The 10,338-nt window shown below is 46.2% G+C and overlaps 1 long non-coding RNA gene across 1 annotated transcript; it reads right to left on the bottom strand.

Annotated features, from left to right (window-relative positions):
* Positions 1 to 697: 697 nt before the first annotated feature.
* Positions 698 to 6,674, bottom strand: LOC115916009. The gene is made up of 5 exons (XR_004061559.1): positions 6,628 to 6,674; positions 6,514 to 6,549; positions 4,365 to 4,439; positions 1,662 to 1,698; positions 698 to 749 (listed from the first exon to the last, which is right to left on the bottom strand). It is a non-coding gene; the product is annotated as an uncharacterized LOC115916009 (long non-coding RNA).
* Positions 6,675 to 10,338: the final 3,664 nt, after the last annotated feature.

Here is a 10,338-nt window from a genome sequence, read left to right on the forward strand (position 1 = left end):
CCAAATTTCCACAAATGCCCCCAAAATTCCCCACACTCCCCCTAAAATTCCCCAAACTCCCCCTAAAATTCCCCAAATTTCCCCCCCAAATTTCCCCCAAATTCTATTCCCCAAACCCAACAAAACCCCCAAAAACCCCCCACAAATTCCCCAAAATTTTCCCCAAAAATCCCCAAAATTTCCCCCCAAAAATCCCAAATCCCCCAAAACCCCCCCCAAACATTCCCCAAAAAATTTGGGGTTTTTGAAGGAGATTTTTTGGGGGAATTTTCGTGATTTTTGGGAAATTTGGGGAAATTTTGGGGGATTTTTGGGGAAGTTGTTGGGGAAATTTGGGGGAATTTAGGGGATTTTGGGTGGAATTTTTGGGGATTTTTTTGGAATTTTTGGGGAATTTGCGGGGATTTTGGGAAATTTGGAGAATTTGGGGGAATTTTTTTAAATTTTAGGGGAATTTTGTGAGAATTTTGGAGGAATTTTGGGGGAACTTTGGGAGATTTTGGGGGAATTTTAGGGGAAATTTGGGGTTTTTGAAGGAGATTTTTTGGGGGAATTTTCGTGATTTTGGGAAATTCGGGGAAAATTTGAGGGAATTTTGGGAGATTTGGGGGAAATTGGGGAAATTGGGTTTTTTGAAGGAGATTTTTTTTTGGGGAATTTTTTGGGGAATTTTGGGGATTTTGGGGCTCCCCCACTCACGGCGCATCGATTGCCTGAAGGCGCCCTCGGCCTCATCCGGCTCCCCCGTCCTGAAACCAGTACAGACCAGTTAGGGACCAGTACGGACCAGTATGGACCAGTACGGACCAGTATGGACCAGTATGGACCAGTACGGACCAGTACGGACCAGTACGGACCAGTATGGACCAGTACGGACCAGTATGGACCAGTATGGACCAGTACAGACCAGTATAAACCAGTATGGACCAGTATGGACCAGTATGGACCAGTACGGACCAGTACGGACCAGTATGGACCAGCACGGACCAGTATGGACCAGTTAGGGACCGGTACGGACCAGTATGGACCAGCACGGACCAGTACAGACCAGTATAAACCAGTATGGACCAGTATGGACCAGTATAAACTAGTTAGGGACCAGTACGGACCAGTACGGACCAGTACGGACCAGTATGGACCGGTACGGACCAGTTAGGGACCGGTACGGACCAGTATGGACCAGTACGGACCAGTACGGACCAGTACAGACCAGTATGGACCAGTACGGACCAGTATGGACCAGTATGGACCAGTATGGACCAGTACGGACCAGTACGGACCAGTACGGACCAGTCAGAACCAGTTCCAGACCAGTACAAACCAGTATGGACCAGTATGGACCAGTTCCAGACCAGTACAAACCAGTAACCCCCCCCCAGTGCCCCCAACCCCTCCCAGTACAAACCAGTATAAACCAGTACAAACCAGTATAAACCAGTAACCCCCAATCCCACTTTAACCCTTCCCCAGTCCATCCCAGTTTAAACCAGTATCGCCAGTCCCTCCCAATTCCCTCTCCCAGTTCCCTCCCAGTTTGTCCCAGTCCCTCCCAGTTTGTCCCAGTCCCTCCCAGTATAAACCAGTGACCCCAATCCCCGCTTTAACCCTTCCCCAGCCCCATTCCCAGTCCCTCCCAGTATAAACCAGTATGTCCCAGTTACTTGGGCTGTTGGTCGAACTTGCAGCGGCAGCGGCGACCTGGGGAGAGGAACTGGGATGGACTGGGGGGAACTGGGGGGAACTGGGATGGACTGGGGGGAACTGGGAGGGAACTGGGATGGACTGGGATGGACTGGGAGGGACTGGGAGGGAACTGGGATGGACTGGGAGGGACTGGGAGGGAACTGGGACAGGGATTTGGGGTTAGTGGTTTATACTGGGAGGGACTGGGAAGGACGGGGAAAGGGTTAAAGGGGGATTGGGGGTCACTGGTTTATACTGGGATATACTGGGAGGGCACTGGGACCATACTGGGAGGGAACTGGTTTGGACTGGGAGGGGAATCGCGGATACTGGTTTATACTGGGAGGGACTGGGACAGGAACTGGGGGTTACTGGTTTATACTGGGAGGGAACTGGGATGAACTGGGACAGACTGGGAGGGAACTGGGAGGGACTGGGGGTTACTGGTTTGTACTGGGAGGGGTGTTTTTGTTACTGGTTTGAGGTTTTGGGTTACTGGGAGGGAACTGGGACAGACTGGGAGGGACTGGGAGGGAACTGGGACAGGGATTGGGGGTTACTGGTTTGTACTGGGATGGACTGGGAGGGACCGGGGGTTACTGGTTTGTACTGGGATGGGGTTTTTGTTACTGGTTTGAGGTTTTGGGTTACTGGGATGAACTGGGACAGGGATTGGGGGTTACTGGTTTGTACTGGGATGGACTGGGAGGGACTGGGGGTTACTGGTTTATACTGGGAGGGAACTGGGATGAACTGGGACAGACTGGGAGGGACTGGGAGGGAACTGGGACAGGGATTGGGGGTCACTGGTTTGTACTGGGAGGGACTGGGACCATACTGGGAGGGAACTGGTTTGGACTGGGAGGGACTGGGATGGGAACTGGGGGTCCCGCTGGGAATTTGGGGGGAATTTGGGATCAACTGGGGATTTTTTGGGGATAATTTGGGGATTTTTGGGGATAATTTGGGGATTTTTGGGGATAATTTGGGGATTTTTTTGGGGATCAATTGGGGATTTTTTGGGGATAATTTGGGGATTTTTGGGGGATAATTTGGGATTTGGGGATTTTTTGGGGATAATTTGGGGATTTTTTGGGGATAATTTGGGGGATTTTTGGGGGGATAATTTGGGGATTTTTTTGGGGGATAATTTGGGGATTTTTTTGGGGTTGGGTGGGGGGTTTTTTGGGGATAATTTGGGATTTTTGGGGATAATTTGGGGATTTTTGGGGATAATTTGGGGATTTTTTTGGGGATAATTTGGGGATTTTTTTTGGATTTGGGGGGAATATTTGGGAGATGTTGGGGATTTTTTTGGGATCTTTTTGAGATAAAATTTGGGGATTTTTTGGGGAATATTTCGGGGATATTTTGGGATCATTTTTGGGATCATTTTTGGGGCGAATTTGGGGATATTTTGGGGTGATTTTGGGATAAAATTTGGGGATTTTTTTGGGAATATTTTGGGATATTTTTTGGGATATTTCTGGGGTAATTTTGGGATCTATTTGGGGAGATTTTGGGATTTTTTGGGGGATAATTTGGGGAATATTTGGGAGATTTTGGGGATATTTGGGGATAATTTTGGGATAAAATTTGGGGATTTTGGGGGAATAATTTGGGGATTTTTTTCGGGATATTTTTGGGATTATTTGGGGATATTTTTGAGATAAAATTTGGGGATTTTCGGGAATATTTTGGGATATTTTTTGGGATATTTTTGGGAATATTTTGGGATCTATTTGGGGTCATTTTTGGGATTTTTTGGGGATAATTTGGGGAATATTTGGGAGATTTTGGGGATAAAATGTGGGGATTTTGGGGGAATATTTTGGGATATTTTTGGGATCATTTTTGGGGGAATTTTGGGGATATTTTGGGGTGATTTTGGGATAAAATTTGGGGATTTTGGGGAATATTTGGGGGATTTTTTTGGGACATTTTTGGGATAATTTTGGGATATTTTTCAGGGTAATTTGGGGATATTTTTGAGATAAAATTTTGGGATTTTCGGGAATATTTTGGGAATATTTTTTGGGATATTTTTGGGAATATTTTGGGATCTATTTGGGGACATTTTTGAGATTTTTGGGGGGATAATTTGGGGAATATTTGGGAGATTTTGGGGGATAATTTGGGATATTTTTGAGATAAAATTTGGGGATTTTTTGGGAATAGTTTGGGATATTTTTGGGATATTTTTGTGGGATATTTTTGGGGTCATTTTTGGGGGGAATTTGGGGGTGATTTTGGGGTTTTTTGGGATAATTTTGGGAGATATTTGCGATATCTTTGGGATAAGGTTGGAATTTTTTGGGGATATTCTTTGGGATCATTTTTGGGGCTATTTTTGGGATAATTTAGGGAAATTTTTGGGATAATTTTGGGGATTTTTTGGGGGATTTTTTTTATTTTTCCAGATAATTTTGGGATGATTTTGTGGATATTTTTGGGGAATTATTTTTGGAATATTTGGGGGATTTTTGGGGGGGGGGGATTTTGGGTTAATTCTGGGAGGATTTTTTGGGGTATTTTGGGATCTTTTTGGGGGGATCTTTTGGGGATGTTTTAGGGAATCTTTTGGGAATATTTGGGATATTTTGGGGATATTTTGGGGGGATTTGGGGGATATTTTAGGGGGATCTTTTTGGGGCTCTTTTGGGGGATTTCGCGTCTCTCACTGAGGATGAGGAGGATCCCGAGCACGAAGAAGATCCCGGCCACGATGAGGCCCCCGAGGCGCAGAGAGTCGTAATCTGGGACGGGACAGGTGAGAGCCCAAAACTGCCCCAAATTACCCCAAAAATACCCCAAAATCAGCTCCAAAAACAGCCCCAAAATAGCCCCAAAATTACCCCAAAAATACCCCAAAACAGCCCCAAAAACAGCCCCAAAAATACCCCAAAACCAGCCCCAAAACCAGCCCCAAAATAGCCCCAAAATTACCCCAAAATTACCCCAAAAACTGCCCCAAAACCAGCCCCAAAAATACCCCAAAAACCACCCCAAAACCAGCCCCAAAAATACCCCAAAAACAGCCCCAAAAACCACCCCAAAATAGCCCCAAAAACCACCCCCAAACAGCCCCCAAATTACCCCAAAAATACCCCAAAAACCACCACAAAACCAGCCCAAAAATACCAAAAAAATACCCCAAAATTACCCCAAAAACCACCCCCAAAATACCCCAAAAACCACCACAAAACCAGCCCAAAAATACCAAAAAAATACCCCAAAATTACCCCAAAAACCACCCCAAAACCGCCCAAACCACAGCTGGGACAGGGGAGACCCCAAAACCACCAAAATTACCCCAAAACCAGCCCAAAACCACATCTGGAACCCCAAAAATACATCTGGGACACAGCTGGGACAGGTGAGACCCCAAAACCACAGAAATTACCCTAAAATCAGCCCAAAAGAGCCCAAAACCGCACCTGGGGCAGGTGAGACCCCAAAACCACCAAAAATAGCAAAACAAACCAGCCCAAAACCACCAAAAACCAGCCCAAAACTGCACCTGGAACCCCAAAAATACACCCAGGATGGGTGAGACCCCAAAACCACCAAAACCAGGACAGAACTGCCCAAAACCAGGACAAAACCACCAAAAACCACCCAAAAACCACAGCTGGGACAGGGGAGACCCCAAAACCACCAAAAATACCCAAAACCAGCCCAAAACCACACCTGGAACCCCAAAAATACAGCTGGGACACAGCTGGGACAGGTGAGACCCGAAAATCACCCAAAACACCCCAAACCAGCCCCAAAACACCCCAAACCACCAAAAATATCCAAAAATCAACCCAAAAGAGCCCAAAATCACACCTGGAACCCCAAAACCACAGCTGGGACAGGTGAGACCCCAAACCCAGCCCAAAAACACACCTGGGACAGGGGAGAGCCCAAAACCACCCCAAACACCCCCAAACCAGCCCAAAACCACCCCAAACACCCCCAAACCAGCCCAAAACCACCCCAAACACCCCCAAACCAGCCCAAACCAGCCCAAACCAGCCCAAAATCACCAAAACCCACCCCAAAACCACAGCTGGGGCAGGTGAGACCCCAAAACACCAAAAATAACCCAAACCAGCCCAAAAGTGCCCAAAATCACACCTGGAACCCCAAAAATACACCCAGGACGGGTGAGACCCCAAAACCACCAAAAATAACCCAAAACAGCCCAAAACCAGGACAAACCCACCAAAAACCACCCAAAATCAGCCCAAAAGCAGCCCAAAAGAGGCCAAACCCACACCTGGGGCAGGTGAGACCCCAAAACCACAAAAAATAACCCAAAACACCCCAAAACCACATCTGGAACCCCAAAACACATCTCGGACAGGTGAGACCCCAAAATCACCCAAAATCACCCCAAACCAGCCCAAAAACCAGCCCAAGACCACGAAAAACCAGCCCAAAATCACCAAAAACCAGCCCAAAATCACCAAAAACCAGCCCAAAACAGCACCTGGAACCCCAAAAATACACCTGGGGCAGGTGAGACCCCAAAACCACCAAAAACCAGCCCCAAACCAGCCCCAAAATCCACCTGAGACACCCCAAAATCACAGCTGGGCACATCTGGGATACACCTGGGTTACACCTGAGATACACCTGGGTTACACCTGGGATACACCTGGGATACACCTGGGTTACACCTGGGATACACCTGGGTTACACCTGGGATACACCTGGGATACACCTGAGATACACCTGGGTTACACCTGGGATACACCTGGGTTACTCATGGGATACTCACAGGTTACTCACAGGTTACTCACGGGTTACACCTGGGCACACCTGGGCCCCTCCCCCACTCACCATAATGGAACCGCTCCCACTCCGACTTCGCCGGCTCTGGAGGGGGGAAGGGCGGGGTCAATGACGTCACCGATGACGTCACCCCTCCCCGATGACGTCACCGCCCCGGCTCACCTGGCCCCGCCGCGCTCGGCGCCATCGCGGCCGCACCTGTGCACCTGGGAGGTTCGCCGCACATTTTCCCGTTTTCCCCCAAAATTTCCCCATTTTCCCAATTTTTCCCAATTTCCCCCAATTTTTCCCTTTCCCCCCCCCAAATTTTCCCAATTTTCCACCCCTTTTTCCCAATTTCCCCCCAATTTTCCCCCAATTTCCCCCAATTTTTCCCTTTCTCCCCCCCCAGCCCTAACCCGTTTCCCCCAAAATTTCCCCCAAATTTTTCCCCATTTCCCACCAACTTTCCCAATCCGTCCCCACTTTTCTCAATTTCCCCAATTTTTCCCCATTTCCCCCAAATTTCCCCCATTTCTCCCTTTTCCCCCAAATTTTCCCAATTTTCCCCCAAATTTCCCCCATTTTCCCCAATTTTCCCAATTTTCTTCACATTTCCCCCAATATTCCCCATCATATCCCAATTTTATCCCAATTTCCCCCAATTTCCCCCAAATTTCCCCCCAAATTTCCCCCATTTCCCCCATTTTTCCCAATTTTCCCCCAATTTTCCCCCAATTTTTCCCCATTTTTCCCAATTTCCCCATTTTCCCCCCAATTTTTCCCTTTTTCCCCCCAATTTTTCCCAATTTTCCACCCATTTTTCCCATTTCCCCCCAATTTTCCCCCAATTTCCCCCAAATTTCCCCAATTTTCCCCAATTTTCCCCATTTTCCCCAATTTCCCCCCAATTTTCCCAAATTTCCCCCCAAATTTTCCCAATTACCCCCCTTTTCCCCCAATTTTTCCCAATTTTTCCCATTTTCCCCAATTTCCCCCAATTTCCCCCAATTTCCCCAAATTTCCTCCAAATTTTCCCATTTTTCCCGATTTTCTTCAATTTTTCCCATTTTCCCCAATTTTATCCCAATTTTATCCCAATTTCTCCCCAATTTTTCCCATTTTTCCACAATTCTCTCCCAATTTTTTACCCTTTTGCCCCATTTTCCCCATTTTCCCCATTTTTCTCATTTTTTCTCTTTTTTTTTCTCATTTATTTCCAATTTTTCCCCATTTTCTCCCATTTTTCCCTTTCCCCCAATTTTTCACCCTTTTTCCCCAAATTTCTTCCCATTTTAACATTTTCCCCCCAATTTTCACAATTTTCCTCTTTTCCCACCATTTCCCCCCATTTTCCCAATTTTCCCCCAATTTTCCCCCATTTTTCCCTTTTTCCCCCCAAATTTCCCCCAATTTTTCCCAATTTCCCCCAATTTCCCTCAATTTTCCCCCAATTTTTCCCTATTTTTCCCAATTTCCCCCAATTTTTCCCTTTTCCCCCCAAATTTTCCCATTTTTCACCCATTTTTCCCAATTTCCCCCAATTTCCCCCAAATTTTCCCAATTTCCCCCAATTTTCCTCCAAATTTTCCCATTTTTCCCGATTTTCTTCAATTTTTCCAAATTTCCCCATTTTCCCCATTTTCCCCCTGAATTTTCCCATTTTCCACAATTTCCTCCAAATTTTTCCCAATTTTCCCCAATTTTTCCCCATTTTCCCCATTTTTCCCATTTTTCCACCCAATTTTTCCCAATTTCCCATTTTCCCACCATTTTCCCTCCATTCCCCCAAATTTCCCCTTTTTACACCAAATTTTTCCCCATTTTTCCTCAAATTTTCCCCACTTCCCCCCAGTTTTATCCCAATTTTTTCCCATTCCCCCCGATTTTTTCTGATTTTTATCCCAATATTCCATTTTTCCAAATTTTCCCCTTTTCCCCCCATTTTTTCCTGATTTCTCCCAAAATTTCCACCCTTTTTTTCCCATTTTTGACACAAATTTTTCCAATTTCTCCCCAATTTCCCCCCAATTTTTCCCCAATTTTTTCCCAATTTTCCCCATTTTTTCCCAATTTTTCCCATTTTCTCCACCTCATTTTTTTCCCTTTTTCTCCCAATTTTTCCCCATTTTCTCCATTTTCTTTCATTTTTGGTCATTTTTCCCAATTTTGTGCTTTTTTTTTTTGGGAAATTTTGGGGGGAAATTTTGGGAAGATTGAGAAAAATTGGGGGAAAATCAGGAAATTTGAAGGAAATTCAGGAAAAATTTGGGAAATTTGGGAAAAATCCAAGAAAAATGGAAAAATCGGGGAAAATCCAAGGGAAAAAAAAGGGAAATAATGAGGGAAATTCATTTAAAAAGAGAAAAATGGGGAAAATTTGGGAAATTTGGGGGAATTCCAAGAAAAAAGGGGAAAAATTGGGGGAAATTCATGGAAAAAAGGGAAAAAATTCAAGAGAAAAGGGAAAATTTGGGGGAAATTCATGGGGAAATTGGGAAAATTTGGGGGAAAAATAACGAAAAAAAAGGATAAATTGGGAAAAATCCAAGAAAATGGAAAATTGGGAAAAATCCAAAAATAAAGGCAAAAAATGGGGGAAATTGGGAAAAAATGGGAATAATTGGGGAAAAATCCAAGAAAAAACTGGGGGGAAAATCCAAGAAAAATGTGGAAAAACTGGGGGAAAATTGGGGAAAATTCCAAGAAAAATGGGCAAAAATTGGGGAAAATCCAAGGAAAAAATGGGGGAAGATTGGGAAAAATGGGAATAATTGGGGAAAATCCAAGAAAAAAGGGGAAAATGGGAGAAAAATTGGGGAAAAATGGGAGAAAGTTGGGGAAATCCAGGGAAAAAAAGGGAAAAATTGGGGGAAATTCATGGGAAAAGGGAAAATGGGGAAAACCGAGGAAAAAAAGCAAATTTTGGGAAAGTTTGGGGGGAAATGGGGAAAAAAGGAAAAATGGCCCAAAAAAAAACCGGGAAATGGGGGAAATCCAGGCCTGGACTGGTTTAAACTGGTTTGAACTGGGACAGACTGGGTTAAACTGGGACAGACTGGGTTAAACTGGGACAAACTGGGTTAAACTGGTTTACACTGGGTTAAACTGGGACAGACTGGGTTAAACTGGGACAAACTGGGTTAAACTGGGACAGACTGGGTTAAACTGGTTTACACTGGGTTAAACTGGGACAGACTGGGTTAAACTGGTTTAGACTGGGTTAAACTGGGACAGACTGGGGCATTGGGCAATGGGGGGGCGGGGCCGTTGCCGTTGTCATGGAAACGTGACCTTGACCCCTCCCCCACTCCAGTCCGGGGAACTGGGATAAACTGGGATGAACTGGGATGAACTGGGATGGACTGGGAGGGACTGGGATAAACTGGGATGAACTGGGATGAACTGGGATAAACTGGGATAAACTGGGATAAACTGGGATGGACTGGGATGAACTGGGATGGACTGGGATGGACTGGGATAAACTGGGATGGACTGGGAGGGACTGGGAGGGACTGGGAGTTACTGGGAAATACCAGTGGAGCCCCTCAAGAGTTACTGGGAGTTACTGGGAGACAAACTGGGGGTTACTGGGAGGGACTGGGAAGGTGCAGGGACAAACTGGGAGTTACTGGGAACACAAACTGGGAGTTACTGGGAGTCACTGGGAGCCTCTCGGGGGTTACTGGGCGGGTCACAGGGGGGTACTGGGGTTACTGGGAGGACAAACTGGGAGCCGTAGGGGGTCACTGGGGGTTACTGGGAGCGACTGGGAGTTACTGGTGGAGCCCCTCGGGGGTCACTGGGAGGACGAACTGGGAGTTACTGGGACTTACTGGGAGTTACTGGGAGTTACTGGGACCACAAACTGGGAGTTACTGGGAACACAAACTG

The sequence above is a fragment of the Camarhynchus parvulus genome, unplaced genomic scaffold (assembly GCF_901933205.1).
Source record: "Camarhynchus parvulus unplaced genomic scaffold, STF_HiC, whole genome shotgun sequence".
Classification (NCBI taxonomy): domain Eukaryota; kingdom Metazoa; phylum Chordata; class Aves; order Passeriformes; family Thraupidae; genus Camarhynchus; species Camarhynchus parvulus.